The sequence below is a fragment of the Cheilinus undulatus genome, linkage group 12, assembly GCF_018320785.1.
Source record: "Cheilinus undulatus linkage group 12, ASM1832078v1, whole genome shotgun sequence".
Lineage (NCBI taxonomy): Eukaryota > Metazoa > Chordata > Actinopteri > Labriformes > Labridae > Cheilinus > Cheilinus undulatus.
Window position 1 is genome coordinate 7,207,949 of NC_054876.1, and position 21,794 is coordinate 7,229,742.

Below are 21,794 nucleotides of genomic sequence, written 5' to 3' on the forward strand. Positions count from 1 at the left end.
ACATGTAGGTTATTATTTTATTTTATATAAATTAAGTTTCATGAAATATAAGTCCAATGGTATAAACATCTAAGTGTTGTTGTTTACTTGTTCATCACATAATGAATTAAAATTACGAGCATCTGGCTCCACAAAACAACAAAATGATTCCTGTACTGGGATAAGGCCCAGAATTACAGAGGTACCTGAACTTATCAGTGAGTTCTGTTTTTTCCTCAAGGATTTTGTGGTTATTTCATAATGTTTTCTGTGATTGTTTTTTAATGTCTTTTTTACTCTGATTTTTCTCTGATTAAACTTGTTGTGCAATATAAGTTGTTGTTATTGTGCCTTAACAGCAGGTTACTGAGCATTAACTCCCTGCTGCAGAATAGGCACAATGATGTTGACTGTGCTGCACTTATACATGCTGTGCAGGTAACTTGGAACGCCGTGGTGCATATGGGAAAATGGGGCCTCTTCAAAAGCCACCGTATAATTTGGAGTTTGCATGTTCTCCACGTATGTGCATGTGTACTCAGGCTTCCTCTCACAGAGCAAAAACATACAAACATGCTCTTTATATTAATTTGCAAGCCCTGTGATGGACTGGCAACCAGTCAAGTGTCGACCACCACAAATAACAGCAGGGATAGGCTCTAGCCCCCAGTGACCCCTGACTGAGATAATCATTGTAGAAAATGTAGGTTTTATGTGACTCATATTGGATTTCTTGTATTTGATTCAGTTTAATTTGATTTGATTCTACTTATCCTATTTAGTTTACCATACAATTTCAGATCATTTTGCTATTTAAACTAATTTCCAATTTACAACACCCTCCCTGTTATAAAGATCTGTGTCTGTCTGCTGTGTAGAAAGAAACTTAAAATGCTGACTAAACATTTAAATCCAATAAAGCAACCACTCATGAAGCATTAGTAAAGCGTCAGTAAACCTAACCCTAACTATACCCCTTTACTAATGCTTTACTCATTTACAGTAACTATAAAACATTTACAGTTACATTTATTGATTGAAAAATATGAGTAAATACTTAACTTACCATTCATGATGAATTATTTATGATCAACATACTAATGTTTAATACTCTGAAGTTTTTATAAAGTGTTTCCCTGCTTTTACATCCATAGTTAGGGGCCCTTTATGGGGGAGAAAAGTTGGGATAATTCCAAGAGTCCATGACCGACTGGGGTCTTGAAAATACTTTTTAATAATTAATAAATTGTTATTTATATCATATTATACATTTATGGTATAAGTGTTTTTTTTTGTTTTTTTTTGCAGTGCCACTAAAGACTGGATCAGACTACACGATTTTTTTGGTCATTCACGACTGGACCATGCCAGACTATGCAACCAAAATCTTGTCCCGTCTTGGCTGGCAGCCTGGCTGCACTACAAGAGTGGTCAGGACCGCTCACCGTATGCTGATACCACGACTGTCTCTGCGACTGAGTGCCAGTTCACAGGTTGTCGGGGGGCGGGTCAAAGAGTGTCACTCTACAGCAGAAGCACTCTATGTGATTGTAGCGGTATTTTGCTCAAAAAAAGGAAATAAGAAACAACTGTGGATTGGATTATGGATAATAAGTATGGATGTAACAAAAGGAGGACAATTTGGACTGGCTCTCCTTCAGATAGACCTTAAGGAATGCATGTGATAACGTAAATAAAATCAAATAAAATGTACAAAGTTTTAGGGAATAAAAGGGGATAAAAAGTGGTAAATCTTGTAAATAATGACACAAAGATAAGGAGCAAATGTTCTCCTGTTGTTAGATGTCAGGATTCATGTCATTAATGTCAGGTCAGCGTGTCAAACTAGACGATGATGTACGAAAAATTCTGACGTGCTAGTCTTGTTGAATCGTGGTTGTGAGGAATCGTAAGGAGTCTTAGACGTGTCGTTAATTATGTCACACTACAAGACTGTTTGTCGTTCCCGACTCTCAAAATGGGGCCCGAGTTTTGATGACGTTGCAGTCGGGCTTAAATCTGGCTGAATTTGTGTAATCTAAGCAAGCCTTAACACAAGCTGTTCAGTTGTATTTGCTTATTTTTTTTGCTAGAATAAAAAACCTAACAGTCAACAGTCTGTATTGGTATTCCCACACCGCCTTATTATGATTGTAATTTTGAGTATATTTATAGGTGGATTGGTGCAGCGTCAGCAGTAGCACTGCCATTGTGCTGGACCTTTGTGGTGAAGAGGGAGATGAGCCGACAGGTAGAGCTTTTTTAATTTACTGGTCGACCTCCCAACCCTCACCGATGGTCATGAGCTTTGGGTAATGACCGAAAGACTGAGGTTGCAGAAATGAGTTTTCTTAGGAGGATGGTCTGGGCTCAGCCTTAGAGAGAGGGCGAGGAGTCCAGGCATCCAGGGGTACTAGCAGATCTGCTGCTTCACATCGAAATGAGCCAGTTGAGGTGGTTCAAGCATCTGATCAGGATGCCTCCTGGGCGCCTCCCTTTGGAGGTCTTCCAGGACATCCAGCTGGAAGGAGACCCCAGGGAAGACCCAGAATGGACTGGAGGGATTAAATATCCTTTCTGGTCTTGGAAAGCCTCAGAATCCCCAAGAAGGAGTTGGAAAGTGTCGCTGGGTAGAGAGAGGGGTCTGGGTTGACTTGCCAAGCCTGCTGCCTCTGCGACTCAGGACGGGATAAGCGGAATGGATGTTTTTAAATTTGTCGGTGACATCCTTTCTTTTATTCCGTTTAATGAATATTTATTTTGTTTTTGCTGCATTAACATCATTAAGAATGAAGACATGCCCTAAATGATTCTTTGGGATTAGATAAAGGCTGAATGAATCTCCTGTCAAACAGTTTGGCTGGAGATTTTCCCCCATTAAATTCAGAGGGAGGAGAAGGCCACTGTGAGCCGATGGAGTTTGTTAAACCAGAGTCTCAAACACCATCACAGTTGGGCTGGGGACACATTTGACAATTATCAGGCAGAATCGTATTATTGTAAAAATTTGTTAAAACTTGTCATTTATTTGGAGAGGATGGTTAAGTGGACAGTTTAAGAAATCACAGCGAAAGAATGGGACAGGACACGTGGGAAAGGACCACTGGGCCACCTGCACCCTAGAACTGTCCCGTATGTGGCCGACCTTGGTTGACTCAAGTGTGATGACCTGAGAGATCTGACTGGACTATCAGCGAGTCAGTGAGGTACCTGGTAGCCAAACCATGGCTCGCTCTAAAAGACTATAAATAGAAGTTTTGAAGCTGATCTGAATTGCACAGGGAGCCAATTAAGTGATGAGGAGCTTGTGAGGAGCTGGGCTGCTGTTCTGCAGGCTTCCTGTTGTTTTTTTTCACAGGGAGAGAGCGTTACACTTATCAAACCCGATGGAGAGGAAAAATACATGAGCAGCTTCTCAGAATCTACAGACATAAATCCACTGCATTTTAAAGGTTTAACAAGTGACAGAAAAACCTGTTCTGGTCATTAGTGCTACAGTCTGCAAGCTTATTTACACCAGAGGCTGGAAATTTACCGCTCAGAAGATGTCACTTTTTATTTTCAGTACCTTTTTTTCTCGTATTTGTGCTCTCAGCGCAACTATCAAAAATAATTGGCCTCCTATCCTTTATTTTAGAGGATGTCAAGGAGAACTCTTTGGCTATGAGATGAGTGCTTTACTCGTTCTGTAGATGCAGAGAAAGAGAAGAAGTGATCCATGAAATAAACAACCTGCTGTCACAGGTGGTAAAATAAAACAATAAGTATGACAGTCCTTGAATGTCTGATAAAATAGAAGATAGCAAACAAGAATCCTCCAAAAATAAGAAGAAACTCATGAATGCATCCTTCCAGAGAATTTTTACTGAATAATAACCAGAACTGAGCAGGTTTAGACTCTAGAGATGATAACATTTTACTCCTTAATTCCAAAAAAGTTGGCATGTTGTGTAAAATGTGTATTAAAGACGGTGATTTTTGCACATTCTTATCTATTTTAACTGAATGCAGCACAAAGAATAGATATTTGATATTCACACTGATAAATTTGTTTTTACATATAAACACATTCTGAATTTGATGCTTTCAATGAGTTCCAAAAAAGTTGGGACAGGGGAAAGAAAAGACTTGGTAAGATTCCACAGGTAAGTATTGACTGGTAACAGGTGATGGTGCCAACATTGAGTAGAAACAGGGCCGGCATATCCATAAAGGCAAACTAGGCGGCTGCCTACAGTGGCACTGTAGCGCAGATGGCAAAAATAAATAGAAAATATACAGAGTAACCAACCAACTGCAATTTGCCTGCATGGTATAAGACAGGGGTTCTCAAACTTTTCGGAGCGAGGGACCCCTTACGGGTCAGAAAATTTTCCAAGGACCCCCAGATAACCCTCACGCTGATTAAACATACAGTGTGTTAACTGCCATTTTTACTTCTAATTGCTGTGTTTTAAACTTGTCAACCTAAATACAAGCTCTTGTCCAGTTAAGTATGGCTTCTTACTTTTTTGCATTCCTTTGAGCAGCCAAATAAGAAGCCCTCTGTGCTTTTTCTTTTTCTTGGCTGTGGTCAGGTTCACCATTCGTGTTTTCTGGCAGATTTATTCCTCACCATTTCTTCTGAAAAGATCTTTTGTTTTGTTCTTATACTCTGGATGCTTTGTTATCAGATGATGCTTTAGCTTGGCGGGCTCCATGGCTTCATATGAAAACACACAACATTTAGTCTTCTGTGGCTGTTCTCAAGAAAACCAAACTTGAGATAGCTGTCATCATATTTTCTCAGTTTAGCTGGTTTGGGCCTAGCATCACTTGAGTCATTGGTTTAGTATGGTTGTTTTATGGTGCAGTGGTCCCTGTACGTATCTATTTGATTTTTGATTGACATGGCATTCTTTTTAATAATTTATTTCAAATAATTTTGCAGACCCCAGTTGAGAAGCACTGGTACAGGAAACATTCTGTAAGCACAATGAAAAGCTAAGTGATGTATCTCTCAGTCTTCACTCATTAATCAGTCATTCATGGTATCCTTCATCCCCCACCGCAGACCTGTAGGAGCCAATGGCAGGTCAGTGTACTGTAACAAATTTAGTTTGGATAAAATGCATTGTGGTAAAGCTAGCATGTCAAACTATCTGGATGTGGAGAAAGGGCTACAAAGGTTTTTGGAGTCAGTTTTCCCAGAGCTTCTATGGCACTGAGAATGCTTCTATCCCCTCTTGTTTCTGTCACATCAGGAGAACACGGTTTTTAAAACTGAAAATGACTAAAAAAACTAAACTATCTCTGCAGTACCACAAAACAAGAAAGACCCAGTGGGCTACCAACACTTTCTATAGAGCTTGAATTAGCTCAGAGAGTCGATCTATAGCAGGGGTCATCAAGTTCATCTGCACAAGAGCCAGATTTAGTCTTGACAGGGACTCAGGGAGCTGGGCTTTCAAATAAACAAAAATTTAAAAGAATATTTTAATCTGATTAACATATTATTATATGAGTATTTGTATTTTCTTTCAAAAACAGGAAGTTATTAGGCATTGCCAGTGAGATCTTTCCCTTTTATCTATAAAGCAGCAGGCCACAAGGAGACATGCAGGCCTGCCAACAGAACTGGCCGTGAGACTGACAATCTAAGAGAAGGGGCCCTCCCCAATTGTGATTTAGAACCACACTTTTTGACACCTTTTTACCACATTCGGGCATTTCTGCAACCTATTTTTGATCATTTTTGCTACTTTTAAACCGATTTTTTTGCACTTTTTTGCCCCGGTGTGCCACTCTTTAATCCCTTTTCACTACCTTGCCAGGCTATTTTTCAACATCTTTTCTCCCTCATTGTGTGAAATTCATCATGGAACCAAAATGCTGGTTGTGTACTGTCGAGTGATTACAAGTATGGTGTGCTGCTGTCAATGAATAGAGTCCTTAGTTCAAAACAAGAGTGGAGCTCAGGAGGAACAATGTGGATTCTGTCCCAGCCGTGAAACAGTAGACCAGCTCTTTACCCTTGCAGGTTTTCTTGAGGGGACATGGGAGTTCGCTCATCCAGTCTACATGTGTTTTGTGGACTTGGGAAAGGCTTACAATCGTGTCCCAATCGGGCGAATGAGGGGGGTACTGCAGGAATATGAGGTCCCGAGACCACTAAGGCAAGCCATCAGGTCCCTTTATGACCAAATGAAGAGTTGTGTCCGTATATTGAGCACACGTTCCTGGTGTGTGTTTGCCTCCACCAGAGCAGGCCCTTGTCTCTACAAACATTTGTGAAAGAATGGGTCGCTCTCAGGAGCTCAGTGAATTCCAGCATGGTACTGTGATAGGATGCCACCTGTGCAACAAGTCCAGTGGTGAAATTTCCTGGCTCTTAAATATTCCACAGGCAACTGTCAGTGGTTTTATAACAAAGTGGAAGCGATTGGGAACGACAGCAACCCAGCCATGAAGTGGTAGGCCACGTAAAATGGTGGAGCAGGGTCAGTGGATGCTGCGGAGCATAGTGCGCAGAGGTCGTCAACTTTCTGCAGAGTCAATCTCTACAGACCTCCAAACTTCATGTGGCCTTCAGATTAGCTCAAGAACAGTGCGTAGAGAGCTTCATGGAATGATTTCCATGGCCAAGCAGCTGCATCCAAGTCATACATCACCAAGTGCAATGCAAAGCGTTGGATGCAGTGGTGTAAAGCACGCTGCCACTGGACTCTAGAGCAGTGGAGACGTGTTCTTCTCGAATGACAAATCCTGCTTCTCCATCTGGCAATCTGATAGATGAGGCTGGGTTTGGTGGTTGCCAGGAGAACAGTACTTGTCTGACTGCATTGTGCCAAGTGTAAAGTTTGGTGGAGGGGGGATTATGGTGTGGGGTTGTTTTCAGGAGCTGGGCTTGGCCCCTTAGTTCCAGTAACAGGAACTCTGAATGCTTCAGCATACCAAGAGATTTTGGACAATTTCATGCTCCCAACTTTGTGGGAACAGTTTGGGGATGGCCCCTTCCTGTTCCAACATGACTGTGCACCAGTGCACAAAGCAAGGTCCATAAAGACATGGATAAGAGAGTTTGGTGTAGATGAAGTTGACTGGCCTGCACAGAGTCCTGACCTCATCAGTGTGTGACCTCACAAATGTGCTTCTGGAAGAATGGTCCAAAGTTCCCATAAACAAACTCCTAAACCTTGTGGAAAGCCTTCCCAGAAGAGTTGAAACTGTTGTAGCTGCAAAGGGTGGACCGACGTCACATTAAACCCCATGGATTAAGAATGAGAGGTCACTTAAGTTCATATGCGAGTCAAGGCAGGTGAGCAAGTACTTTTGGCAATATAGTGTATCCTGTCTGGTCTGGGAGCACCTTAGGATCCCCCAGGAGAAGTTGGAAAGTGTCGCTGGGGAGAGGGATGTCTGGGTTGAGTTGCTTAACCTGCTACCACCGCGACTCAACCCCGGATAAGCAGAAGAAGATGGATGGATGGATGGAAGAGTGGAGGTGAGTAGAAGCTGATTTCTTTGTTGGTCATCTGTTGTTATTGTTTTGTTCGAGAACCCCCTAGTGGCAGAATTTAAATACCCTGCTGTGTGTTTATTGTCACCATGTTTATGTGTCCGAATGAGAGATACTATTTACTAACATACTCAGGTACTCATTTTGGTTGCATCCTAATTTAAGTTTAAGTAACAGGAAATAGTGTGCAGAGCATTGTTCATTCGTGCAGGGGAAATTAAAAAATGGTTGCACCAGATGGAGCTGATGAAGTTTCTGATTTCAGTCAGGTATCAAACATAAAAATGCCACTAGACATGCCTACACAACAAGGACAACACATCTGACAACACTACACCTTGTTTAATTTCTATCATTTTTTCTTCTCTTATTTATTTATTTATCTTCATGGCTCTGCACAGCCCTTTATGTCTCTTTACAGTGCTTTTTATTTTGCCGTGTCTCAACAGCTTCAGCCTCTGGCTCAGTGCGGTTGAGTTTCCTTTCTCTCTCTCTGAGCTGCTGTATTTCTGTTTGTCTGTACTAATATTTCTGACGTCGTCTTTTCTGTATCTGTTGTGTCTTGATGCCAGCCTCAGATCTAATTTCCTTCCCCTGGGATAACAATAAAAGTAAAGATGAATCAATAACCTTTTGCAAAAGCAGTGTTTATGCTTTTATAGTCAGACTTTTCATTTAACAACAGCTACGAGAAAGCTCTGAATCAAATGCTTTAAAAGCAGAGATACAACATCTTTTCACTTTGGCTCGTTTTGACATTAATGTTATAATATGCATTCTTTTTAGCATTACTATAGCAGATATCAAAAATATCCTTTCTAAATTTTTGATGAGTAAGGCTGCTCTAAAACGACTGCAGTCAAACTCCCTATGAGTTTGTTGTTCTTAGCTCAGTGTTCACACTCATAGAACAGCACCTTTTTCAGCTTCAGAGCTTCAGTGAAGAATTTGTAGCTGGTCATAAAACACACTTAAATTAATTTTAATTGAACAGGCAAAAGAGAGATATAATTGGTCAGAAATAATGAACAGGATATGATCAGCAAGAAGTATAGATGTACTACTTTACCCTTAGGGGTCACCAGCACAAAGTTTTTCACTGGAGCTTTAAATGTTGACTCCACATGTAGTTTTGTCTGTATTTGTCTTGTTTTTCTTCACAATGATGGGGACTTTATGCTTCTGTGCCAGTGTTAATGATCCCAACTCTCAGCATTTGCCCTTTATTTTACTGTTTTGATTGTGTAAATGCTGCTTATTATCTGTTTTTATGAGTTCCCACTGGGATTGTAACTCACCTCAACATCAGCGCCCTCTGCTGGGGACTCTGAGGATTTGACAGGGGCTGCCAATGGTGCAGTGGTCAGTCTGCAACAGGCTACTCCTGTGGTCTTGGTAAATGTTGTACAACCTCAGTTCCAAAAAAACTGGAGCGCTTTGTAAAAATTTGATAAATTACCAAATGCAGTGATTTGTAACTCCTCTAACCCCGTATTTCATTCACAACAGAACATAGACAACACATCATTTTACCATTTCAGGAAAAGTATTAGCTCATTTTGAATTTGATGGCAGCAACAACAAATCCCCTAAAAAGTAGGGACAGGGCCATGTGTGCCATTGTGCTGTTGTACAGTCATGGGTCTTCTTTGCTAGATCTTTAGTTTTTTAATGCTCTAAATATTTTCTATTCGTGAAAGGTCTGGACTGCAGGTTGGCCAGTTCATCACACAGGCTCTTCAACTATGAAGCCAGGCTGTTGTGCCGGATGTGGTTTAGCATTGTCTTGCTGAAATAGTCAAGGCCTTCCCTGAAAGAGATGGGTGCATATGTTGCTCTAAAACCTCTATCTGCTTTTCAGCATTGATAGTGCTTTTCCAGATATGCAAGCTGCCCACACCATAGGCACTAATGTAACCCCATATCAGAGATGCAGGCTTTTGAACTGTATGAGCTGGATGGTCCCTCTCCTCTTTAGTCCACAGGAAACTGCTGTTTCCAAGGAGAATTTCAAATTTTGTCTCATTTGACCACAGAACAGTTTTTCATTTTGCCTGTCCATTTTTAACAGGCTTTGGTATCAGAGAAGATGACAACATTTCTAGATCAATTGCTTCCTCTTTGTATGATACAGCATTAACTAGCATTTGTGAATGCTGTGTTGATAGATAGTAATTCCATGCACTGATTTCCAGTAAGAATCCTGCTTTTTTTTTAATGCAGTGCTGCCTGAGGGCCCATAGATCATCCAATACTGACTTTCAGCCTTGTCCCATCTGCACAAAGATTTCTCCAGATTCTCTCAATTTTTTGATGATATTTATGGACTGTAGATGTTGGGACATTTTAAGTATTTGCAATTTTTAAAAAATAATAATAAAAAAAATAATAATACATTTTATTTGGAGGCACCTTTCAAGTCACCCAAGCTCACCTTACATAAAGTAAAAGCATAATAAAACATCATTAAAACAGAACATCAACATGAAAACAAGTGAAGTGCGCAGTGTCCAGTTAGAAGGAATATGCCAGTTTGAACAGGCGGTTTTGAGTTGAGTTGAGTTGAGTTGAGGCTGAGCAGAGGGTGCAGGAGGGAGTGTACTCATGAAGGAGGTTGCAGAGGTAAGTCGGGGCTAGGTTGTGGAGAGCTTTATAGGTGAGGAGAAGGTTTTTATAGTGGATTTGGTATTGTACAGGGAGCCAGTGAAGTTGGATGAGAACAGGGGTGATTTTTTAAAGTAAAGTCGTACTTCATTCATCCCCGAAAGGAAATTTATAGTTTACACTGTTTAGTTGCTTTTTACATATTACACACATATACAGTGATGGCCTTGCTGCTCATTGCTATGCGCTGCAGTGAGCTGTTGGGTTCAGTGCCTTGCTCAAGGGCACTTCAACAGTGCTCAGGATGTGATGGAACCTCTCAGCTACAAGTGCTTTATTTACATTTTATACAGTGCCCCAACTTTTTTGGAATTGAAGTTGTATTTATCCACTTGATATGTTGAAGAGAATCTCTAAAATTGCAATCAAAACAATTTTTTTGACAATACAAGTTTGTTATTACTCCCTCCCTATCCCTCACCGCCAGCCATGCAACATTCAGAGGTTCTTTATCTTACCTTCCCCACCACATGGCCATCACAGCCCACAGGCACCATTCCCATTTAATCTAATCTTACAGCATTTTTAAAATCATAATCTCATTTAAAAGCTTTTATTTTGGTGTATGATACTAAAAAATTAAATAATAATAAATAACATAGGTTGGATCCAAAAGTTGCTGCTAAAGCTCAGCTCAGAGCAGTGGACACATGGATTCAGATTTAGCTGTGTGTGGCTGAAGTTAAAGACTATGGTGCACAGAGCTTTGCTTTTTACTGTGTAAGTACTAAATATAAAAGCTATGAATGGTTATTCACCTGCTAAAGACATTTATTATCTCTAATTTGGCTGATTTAGTCCTCTGACAAGCAAGCAGTGTTAGTGACTTGTGAAAATGCATCATCCTACACAATACTGATAGAGCGAGTTCAGAGCTGAGTGAAGTTTAAGGGCAGTCAGAGAACAAGCTGGTACTTTCATCATCATGAAATCAGAGAGAAAAGGCAGAAAAACACAAAGTTTTATGTGATAGTTTCAGGTCAAGATCAGGGAAATATCTAACCTGACACGTCAGACGGACTGTTTCATTTCCCCTTTGCATGACTGTATTTCACATTTATCCGAGAAACATCCCATAAAAAGTGTTTGGGAAGGTCAGGACTTTTTAAAAAATTCTGAGAAGGTGATTGGACAAATGTTCTGTATGTCACATTAATAACTGACCAATTACACGAAACAATGAGACAAAATAAAGTAGTATGCCCAACTCTAGTGAGTGTGGTTCTTTGCTTTTTTAATAAAGAAATGTTGACTAGTTCTGATGAGTTACTCTAGAGTAACATCTGAGCTCATCACTTTAGAGGCAGCAGCCATCATTGCCAGCTTCAAGTGCAACTAAACCCCGCCCGTAGCTACCGCCTTGTTCTCCTTAAATGACATCAGCCTGATGACATGGGATCGTACCAATCCAACTGCTTTGGAAGATTACTACAAATGCCCCTCTAAAATCTTAACACAATATAAAAAATGTTTTCTGTAATTCAAAAGCGTGACAGAGACAGGAAACATCTGGACTCTGAAACTTATTTGGATGTGATGATACATCTGCCGCACCACCCCTGATTACAGTAGGCTCTCTTTAAAGTGGTCCTCCATGCCCATATTAAACAAGATAATACTGGAGATGTGTCCCACGTTGGTGTTAAAATCATTCACTGAAAAATCACTGTTTAATTGCTGTTTTGTCAGCTGTAGTCGCCGCTGCTGCATAAATGTGTTTGAATGTGGGTCTGTCTCCATGCAGCAAAATGTTGTAATTCTTTGTCAAAGCTTTACAAAAAAAGTGCATGCACTAAAACTTTGTAAATAAGTTAAAAGGCACAGCTCTGATGCTGGCCTATCACAGCATATGTGCACCAGCGTGCACAAAAACACTGAACCATTATGCAGTTATTTAGAGAAAAACACCCCTTTCCATGCATATTGGCCTTACTGCATTAATCCTCTAATGTTGAGGAGGCTAACAGTATGACATAAATACAGTAAAGATTACTCTACTGTCTGTGACAGCTGATGGAGTGCTGTAGTTTTTATGATGCACAAACTTTGCAGAGATCAGAAAACAACTCCCCCTCTGTATGACTGAAAATAAAGTGTAAATAAGGTCTGTAAATATTACTTTGACATTGCTATTAATAACTAAACTAGAACCAGGGGTTAAATCAGTCTGAGACTCCCAGTCGTTTTTTTATCCATGTGTGGCATAACAACGATGTGAGTGTTGTGGTTGTTTTCTTAGAGTTTTCCCTTCAGGGAGGAATCTTTGTCGAGGTGGGGCTAGAGTGAACACTTTAGTGTTACCATTCCTTTGACTAAATCAACTGCCTGTTATTCTGACTATTTAACAAGGATTGTCAGCATCTGTGCGGGATGTGGGCAAGATTTGACACACCTGTTACAGGTGTGGGAAAGACCAGATGGCACACAAGTAAGAGGTAATGGTCAGAAATCAAGCAGGAGCAGGTGGGGGCAGTACTTAGAAAAGAGTCCTGCACAGGGCTAACCTTGCAAAGCAGATGGATACGCCCGTTTCTGTGTTTCTCACTGGTGAATCCATCTTGTAAAGCTCCCATCTGAACCGTTTGGGCCCGGTTAGAAAGTGACAGGACTAACGCTGAGGGGCAGTATGTTTGGGTGGCGGAGTCGAGACGTAAGCAAGCAGCAACAAGAGGCCAGTGCAATTATGGTGGAAGACATTAGTGTGGATGCTGCTAAAGCACAAGTTTTATCAGAACTTGACAACATTTCTCTGTTAAAAGAAGAACAAGAACAGCAGTGAGTTGTTTTCTTTTCAGAATTGACAAAAGTCGTGTACTGAAATGTCTACAGTCGCCATGTTTCGCGTTATTCCTCAGCAGCTGCGCACGTGCAGCTTGATAGTGGCTACATCACGTGGTTTGTTGCTCTGACTGGCCTGTAGAGATGTGACAGACAGAATGTTCATCCAATCACAGTCTGAGTTTTTTTTTCAAGTCCTCTGCCTTTTCTCAAACGTTTCCTATTGAAGGTTTCCCAGATGGATGTGTGAAACACATCCATCTGGCACGTCAGGTTAGCACAGGGCTCTACAGAGATAGACTTATTTTACATCACCATGGCTGCAAGAAGATGTTGCAGTGGCTTAACCTAAGTGTGCTGAAATGGACAATAAATCATGCAATTTATTAGAGATTTTATTGTGATATTAAAAATAAATCCACTAATTAGTAGACAGTAATTACTCTCTATAATCTCAACAGCCCTGATAAAAAGTTATACATTATTATCTAACTGTTCAAGACGTTTGTGATCCCTATTTCAGGTCAGGCCTGCCCACAGAAATGGCTTGGCCCCTGACAAACCCGGAGAATGGGCCATCCCAGTGGATAATATCAATGCATGTGTGTTAAAGCCGTAGCACTGGTGCAAGCGTCCTTGCAAACAGTTACTTCATTTTAAAGCTGAAAAGTGTGTCAAGCTATGAATTAATTATTTGTGCTACTTTTTAACCTGTTTCACCACATTTCCACCCATTTTTGCTAGTTTTTAATCATATTTTCCACCTTTTATGCATAATTTAACTTCTGTGCTACATTATCCCCTTGTTTTTTCCAAACTTTATCAACTTTTGCAACTTATATTTTAATTTATTTAACCAGGAAAGCCTCATTGAGATTAAGAATCTCATTTACATGAGTTTCCTGGCCACTTGTAACCCATTTTTGCCAATTTTTTGCTAATGTTAAAAATTTCTGCTGTTGTCTGCCCTATTATACACATTTAATCATTTCCTGCTACTTTTTGACTCATTTTTCCACTTGTCTTTGCCTTTTTTTTGCCAAATTTTGCCACTTCTCTTTGCTACTTTACCCATTTTGGTCCTTCTAGGTTGGTTTTGCTACTTCTTTACCCCATTTTTGGAACTGAACCCACTTTGCCATTTTTGGCCACTTGTTGCCACTTCTTTTTCCATTTTTGCCTCATTTTAACCATTGTTGTTTCTTTCTTACAAGTTTTCAAGCCTGATGCGGGCCTCCAGTTGATGATCAGTGTGCTTCAGCATATACATATAAATATAAAAACTATTATTATTGCTTTGAAAATAGTTCTTATTATTCAGGTAAAAAGATATAATTAACCTTACAATGGACTGTGATTTTGCTGAAGTCCAGAAGGCTCTTTATCCCCCTTATGGGCGGCCTTGTTTCAGGTTGTTTAGTCTCTGCTTCTCTAGATAAAGTCAGTTATGACTGGTGAAATTCTGTGTTGGTAAAGCAGGTTCAGAGCTAAGTGAATCCTTCGGGCAGCTGGAGAACAAACAGGCAATTTTATCAACATGAAATCAGAGGGAAAAGGCAGCAAAACAAACTTTTATGTGATAGTTTCAGGTCAGGGGAATATCTGCTTGTTGAAAAAAAAAATGCCAGGAAGCATGAGCTGCTGTGGTCTGAAGAGTAAGTGGTAGAGAGGTAGGTTATTTTTGGTGAGATAACAGAATCAGACAAGTAAAAGTGACAAAAAGTAGCAATTAGGCAGCAGGGAATGTTATATAACTGAGCTTTTCTTCGGTCTTCACAGAATAGTGATACCCCTCAGGCTGTTGATTACATACATTTTCAAATGTGTTCAAATTTTTCCATTTCCATAAAGGACCCCTTGACCCTGCTCTAACCTAGGCCCTCTTGGAATTCCAGCCAGATAACGCCCCTGTCTCTGCGCAAAACTACATCACCACCTTCAAAAGACCCTGGATCTGGACGCTCCAGGTAACAAAAAGACAACTGTTCCTGGTGCTAACATTACGCATGGAAAAGAAGTAAAAATAGAGGAAAAAAAGAAAGTCAGAGGAGAGAGTTTAACAAGAGGACAGGAGAAGCAGAGACAGGCTGAGCCGAGTCTGCTGGGTCAGGCTGGTGCAATACTTCCCCCTCCTCACTATTGATTTATGTGGTTTAGCTTGCTAACCAACAGTTTGTTCAATCGTTTCCTTCCATATTTTAGCATTTTTGGAGCTTTGCAAAAAGACAAGAGCATCTGTGAACGACCTTGCATGCTTCTGTTGTCAGAATAAACATCATCCCTGTGCCAAAAGTGAAAGTTTATTCCTAGTTCAGGAAGAGAGAGTTAAAAGCCGCTGCTCTTCAGCTTTGTGGTTTTAAATCTGCTGAAGGTATTCTCAGGGGTTCCACAAGGGTCATTACTTAGATCTTTGTTGTTTTATTTTGCACTTGCTCCCAAAAGGCTCGATTAGGAAGTAACTGAGCATTTCATCTCTCTTTGGATGATAAACTGTTTATGTTTATGCCACAACATCTCATCTTCCCCACATTAAAGAGGAGTCTTCAAACATTTTAGCTTGCAGAAGAGAGAAGAAAGCTAAGTGTTTTCAAAGAACTCCAAAGATTTCTTCAGATGTATTTTTAAGATATAGAACTTCAGAGCTGATTAATTTCTTAGACTCCTCTCTTCACTGAGGGCTACAGAGATGTATATTTTTGCAGTCTTTTCTAGGCCATGTAGTGCAGGCCTACATGAGGATGCCTTACAGTTTGAAGGTCAATGAGCCATGACACAGCGCTTTGTTATGCGCTGTTAATTCCTTTTGTTCATGCAGCCGCAGCGCACGGATGAGACGCTGTTCACGGCTGAAGCTCATGCAGGGACGTCAGCACGGTGAGCCACGGATGACTGATGCTTCATCTATGACTCGTGGTAAAGTCCATTGATTTAGTGCTTCAGATGCACTGTAACGGGCAGGGGGGAATCCAAGTGAACATGTATGAATGAGGACAATAAATCATCTTCTTTATGGAGGAAATGTGCTTGGTTTGGACCTTAAAGATCAGCTTCTACTAGGGCATTCAGAGGCAATGATATTTGTTGCTTGCAGAGGTGGTTTCAGAAATGTGGAGATCCCGGTCAAAGATCAAACTGAAGTTAGCAAAGCCACAGAGCCACATAACGTGAGTTCTTCTCTATTGTAAGCCAACTTATTACACAATAATCCATCCATATTTCATGATTTTTAAGGTAAACATGTAATCTCAAATAAGCAATGGAATAAATATTCACCCTCTTCAAGTCAGTATTAAGTAGTGTCACCTTTGGCTGCAATCACAGCACTGAGTCTGTGTGGATAGGTCTATATCAGGATTGCACATCTGGACATTGCAATTTTACTCCATTCCTCATTGCAAAACTGCTCAAGCTCTGTCAGGTTGCACCAGGATAGGAAGTGAATGGCTTTTTTCAAATCTGACACAAATTTTTCATTGATTGAGGTCTGGGCTTTGACTTGACCACTAACTTTAAACCATTTCTATGTAGCTTTGGCTGTATGCTTTTGGTTGTTTTCTTGCTGGAAAATAAATCTCCCAAGCTGTAGTTCTCTTGCAGACTAAATAAGATTGTCCTCCAGGATTTTCTATATTTTGCCACATTTCTTTTACCCTCTACCTTTACAAGCCTTCCAGGGCCAGCTACTGAGAAGCATCCCCATGACATGATGCTGCCACCCCTGTGCTTCACAGTAGGGATGGTGTGTTTGTGGTGATGTACAATCTTTGGTGTCTTGTCTGATGGCCAACAAGCTTCATTTTGGTCTCATCAGACCAAAGAACTTTCTTCCACTTGACCATGGAGTCTCCCACATGCCTTTTGGTGAACTCTTGTCCAGATTGAATCTGAGTTTTCTTCAATAGCGTCTTTCTCTTCGCCACTCCTCCATAAAGCTTTGACTGGTGAAGAACCCGGCCAACAGTGTAGGGGTCTGCGTCGATGCAGAGGGCTACATGTAGCTACACCGTCGACGCGACGCAAAAGCATAAATCAAGCTTAACTCCTTCAGAGTAGTCATAGGTGTCCTGGTGGCCCCTCTCACTAATCTCCTTCTTGCACGCTAACTCAGTTTGTGAGGACGGCCTGATTGAGGCGGATTTACACATGTGCCATATTTCTTCCATTTCTTGATGATTGATTTAATTGAACTCTGGGGGATGTTCAGAGCTTTGGAAATGTTTTTGTATCTATCCCCTGACTTACAATTTTCAATAACCTTTCTTCTGAGCTACTTGGAGTGTTCTTTTGTCTTCATGGTTTAATGGTAGCCAGGAATATTGATAAATCAGCAGTTGGACCTTCCAGACACATGAATCTTTATCGAGACACAGTCACTCCACTCAGGTGACCCTTTCTCTAACTTTGAGACTGCTGGCACATTACTGGACCTCTGTTGAATCAGCAGGTGAATATTTCTGCACTCACTTGTTCTACATTACATGATTGTATCTAATTGGCATTTATAGAAATCTATTTTCACTTTGACATCAAAGATTTTTTGGTCACAAAAGCCAAATTGTATTGACCATGACTTATTTTTGAAATTAATAAAATGGTAAAACATCCAAGGGGGTGAATCCTTTTAATAGGTACTGTAAACATGCTTTTATTTTGAAACAAAGTAAGGAACAACAGGTAGATTGAGGCTAATGTTGTTAATTTAATGGTAGATAAAGGAACTTGTTGAAGGTGGTTCCCAAAAAATGATATCCCAAGTTTTGTGAATTTTATTCAACCTCTCTCTCCTCAACTTCACAGGATCATCATGCAGCTGGTAACGCCACTACTTCATGTATTTTCTCTCTTATTATGCTAAAAACATTAATGTAAAAAATATTAACAATACTTTGCAAAGAAAAAAAATACCTGGGGTGTATTTTTACTGATGACTTAATCATTAACCTTGATTAATCATGATTTATGCAGCAATGCTGACAGTCCTAGCTTATTTTCATGTGGACGTCACTGACTTCTTGCCACTTCTACTTTCACACCTGTATGCATTCTGAGTTTGCACACAGCCCTGCAGTCTCATGTCCTTGTATGAGCATAACAGGTGTATTGTTATTTTTTTTATCTTAATTAAGAGAAACATCCAGATTCAAGCGCTTTGCATTCATTAATTTAAGGACACAAGTGAGAAGAAATCAGCAGTATGAGAGCACATCATGAATCTGGTTTAGGGTTTCCTGTGAACTTTCTGAAGAACAAGAAAAAAATCTTATTGTTGCAGGGTTAGTGCTTCATGGATGCAATCAAGCAAATATGTATGAGTGAGGACAACAAATCCTCTTTCTCTTTGAGAGAGATACTTTCAGTTTGGATCTCAAAAATCAGCTTAAGAGATACTGTGGTGAAATAAACCTGTCCCTGCTTCATGCTTGGTCTTCTATTATCATAACAAAGGAAACCTGGCACCGTCAGAATTGGTTGCATTCAGGCTGTTTTTAATAAAATACACAATGAGAAAATTGCCCTTCAAATGTCTGAGGGATGATTTACAGTATGCAGTTTACTCCCACAAAACTAAGAGCATGCTGCTCCGGTATTTTCTACGTCAAAATGAGGTCCATTTGTGCAGAGTGCATGCTGATAAATGCTCGGTGTGGATGGAGCTCGCTGTCAGGAGATATGAGACGGTAAACGGCTCCTTGAGAGATGCAGAGCGAGCTGTGGACGGCTGGACAGCACACAGTGGAGGAGCTGTGACGCGTTCAGATCACCAATGCAAATGAGACTGACTACCTCTCCTCCCCCTCCTCCCCTCTTCCTTCACCACCTCCCCATCACCTCCTCTCTCTCTCTCTCTCTCTGAGCAACACACACTGATACTGCCTGTGCTTTCTATCGCCGTGCCAGCCTTCCAGAGAGCGGCGGAGAGCAGCACAGACAGGCTGAAAGAAACAGGCAGCTTATATAACAGCAGCTCTGGGAAATGCCGAGCAGAGGAGACCTTCACTGGACAGTCAGAGCGGGGAAAACAGCGATGGAAACGGCCTCGCACCGTGCAGAGATGCAGCGCACCACAGTCCTCTGCTGAAGCTGGAGGTAAGCTCTCACATCCTGCACTGTAAATGGTGGAGGGGCTTTTAAGATGGAAGACCTCTGGATTCTTAAATAGATGCTCCGTGTTTACTCTCGCTGTTTGTTCAGCCCGTTTCAGTCTCACATTCATCCCGCTGCGTGGAAACACTCAGACGTGCACGTTTCTGCATCGTTTTCGCAAGGTTTTATGCGTAAAAACGTGGAGTTGAGGGTAACTTAGGCACTCGGACTTGATCAGGGAGAGTGTTCATTGTGCAAACTGTTGCTTCTTTCCTCTGGAGCACCCCTACTTTTAAACTGAGGAGGGGGAGTCCAGTGTAGCTTCAAGAGGAGAGGCCTGAGATGAAAAGTGGAGCTGAAGGGCATGACGGTGTGTGACGGCCATGGAGACAAGCGAGCTTTAATGGATATGAATGGAGAGCCTGAGTCTGAGGTAGGGATGGGGACCCACTGATACTGATAGCCTTATCGATACTCCTTAATGATCCGAGTCCTTTTAACTCCTCTTTTTCTTTCAATTAAGAAAAGTTTCTTTATTGGGCAAAGGTATACTAGCTCAGAAAGCTGAGAAAACAAACACGTTTTCCTCCAAACAGCTGTATTAGACAAAGATAACCAGAGAAAGCTTTCCAAATCTACCTGGCTCTTTGCAAAAAAGAAATCACTTTGCCTTGTTAAATCGGGAATAAACTGATTAACACAATTTTTTTGGAAAGCTGAGTTTAATTTCATCAGTCACACCCAGGCCTGATGACTTCCAGACCTGTTGAATCCAGAAATCCTCTAAATAGAACCTGTTTGACAAAATAGGCTACAAGATCTCCAACATCATGGCGCCATCTAAAGAAATTCAAGAACAGTCTCTGACATCTATCTGTCTTGAGCCATTTCTAAAGCTTTGAGACTCCAGCAAACCATGGGGAGAGCCATTACCCACAAATGGAGAAAAATTTCCAACAGAGGTGAACCTTCTCAGGAGTGACCGGCCAACCAACATGACTCAAAGAGTGCATCAACGACTCACCCAGGAGGTCACAAAAGAACCCAGAACAACATCTAAAGACCTGCAGGCCTCATTGACTCAGTTAAAGGGATATTTTGGGATTTTTGAAGTTGGGTGGTATGAGGTACTTGGCTGTAGTAGTGGCATTAGCCTCCAGTGATTTCTGTGAAAGTTGATCCTGTGGTTATTACAAGCCCAGAGAGAGGCATAATGGCTGTAGATGGGAATGTTTTATCCGTGTAGTTTAACAAGTTTTATGTAAAAATGGGCCAAGAAAATATGTTGGCTCACCTGTACGCTGTGTCGAAAACATACGAAGCTCTTCATTTCTCCCAAGAAACACCTCTGTGTCATGCACTAATTTACGATGCAACTTTCAGCATTTTGTCTCCTTCCGCCGTGCATGTCGTGATCCTCTGATTCAGCTTTGTGAGACTGCAAGCTTCCACAGGGATAATAACACCACATCAAGCTAAAACAAAGATAATATGAGCAATTTTGACCAGATTGATGATGATGTGCCATTTACTGTGGATACGAGAGGATATTTGTATGAACCGGAGTACACAGAAAAAGAACTTAAACAGATGGAGAGTCAGCAAGGCTGAAAGAGAGAGCAGAGAAACTTCATTGAAAGTTTTGAGCAGGAGAGATCCCGAGTTACCTGTCAGTGAAGGTGTGGAAAATGCAAACCCATGCTTGGAATCTTAGCAGGATGCAACAACAGCAGGACAACAGCAGGTAGAAATTTATAAAAGCCTTTGTCTAAAGCCCGGATAAGCGTTGTCACACAACACTCATGTAAGGCCCGTTTCCATAAAGGTCCTGTTTGGTTCAGTACATTTTTGTCATGGTTTAGCACATTAAGCTTTGATCTAACCTGTGTTTCCTCAGCTGATGTCTGTCTCACCGACCTCCAGCTTCACTTGTGATGGGAAATCCATCTCTTTTTAGAGCTCCAGGTCATTTGGCTCAGCTTGGTAGAGCTGGTTGTTTGGCTCCCAAACAGCTCTTCATTTGATACCAGTTTGGCTTTTTAAATGTGGATTAGATAACAACAAAGAATGGAGGAAATCAATCTGGCATTCTGGAACTGGCTACAGTGGCTCACCTTTAAGAGTCATTTCATAGAACAGACTCATTCATGAACGGCTCATCTTCACTCGGTCGCTTGCCCCAAAAGGTTTATTCTGTGTATGGTACATCACTGTTTTAATTAGAAGCATGCTTGTGATAAAATGTGGATTTTTATATATTAAAGGGGCTCAGCTAGCCTCTTAGCTCAGGACAAGACTCCTCTAGACTCTTGTTTTCCTTCATTTTACTTCGCTTGATGCTAGGAGGTCTGCAGGACTGAGTGAATTGTGATATTAATCCCCTCCACGCCAGGCATATCTGTTAAACAGTGGAAAAAATCACTCTTTTGTAAAGTGTACAGACCATACTCAATGTATGTAGAAATTTTCTGATGATAATTGCAGCTTACAGGTTTGAATTATAAGTTCTGAGTTCCTCCCATTCATTCCTAATGGCTGTCCCCCACTTCCAGACCCCCAATGGACATTCAAGATCATGTGATTGCAAACAACCTATACTACCCTTGGTGCAATTGTTGAAAAGTTGAACCTAGAAGGTGGGCGTAGCTATGTTGGGCCAACACAAGTTACAACCACTTGTGCACTCTGCCCCTGCAGGCCTCACTGACTCAGTTAAGGTCAGAGTTCATCATGGGAGAGATCCAAGACCAAAATCACTGCTAACCAAGAAGAACACAAAGACTCATCTCAC

General features: G+C 41.0%; 1 protein-coding gene across 1 annotated transcript in view; it reads left to right on the plus strand.

Annotated features, from left to right (window-relative positions):
• Positions 1 to 18,837: 18,837 nt before the first annotated feature.
• The window catches only part of wscd1b (WSC domain containing 1b), a 68,022-nt gene continuing 65,065 nt past the window's right edge, over positions 18,838 to 21,794 (plus strand). The window contains exon 1 of the mRNA XM_041801741.1: positions 18,838 to 19,006. The gene's annotated coding sequence lies outside the window, so the exon portion shown is untranslated. The remainder of the gene's footprint in view (positions 19,007 to 21,794) is intronic.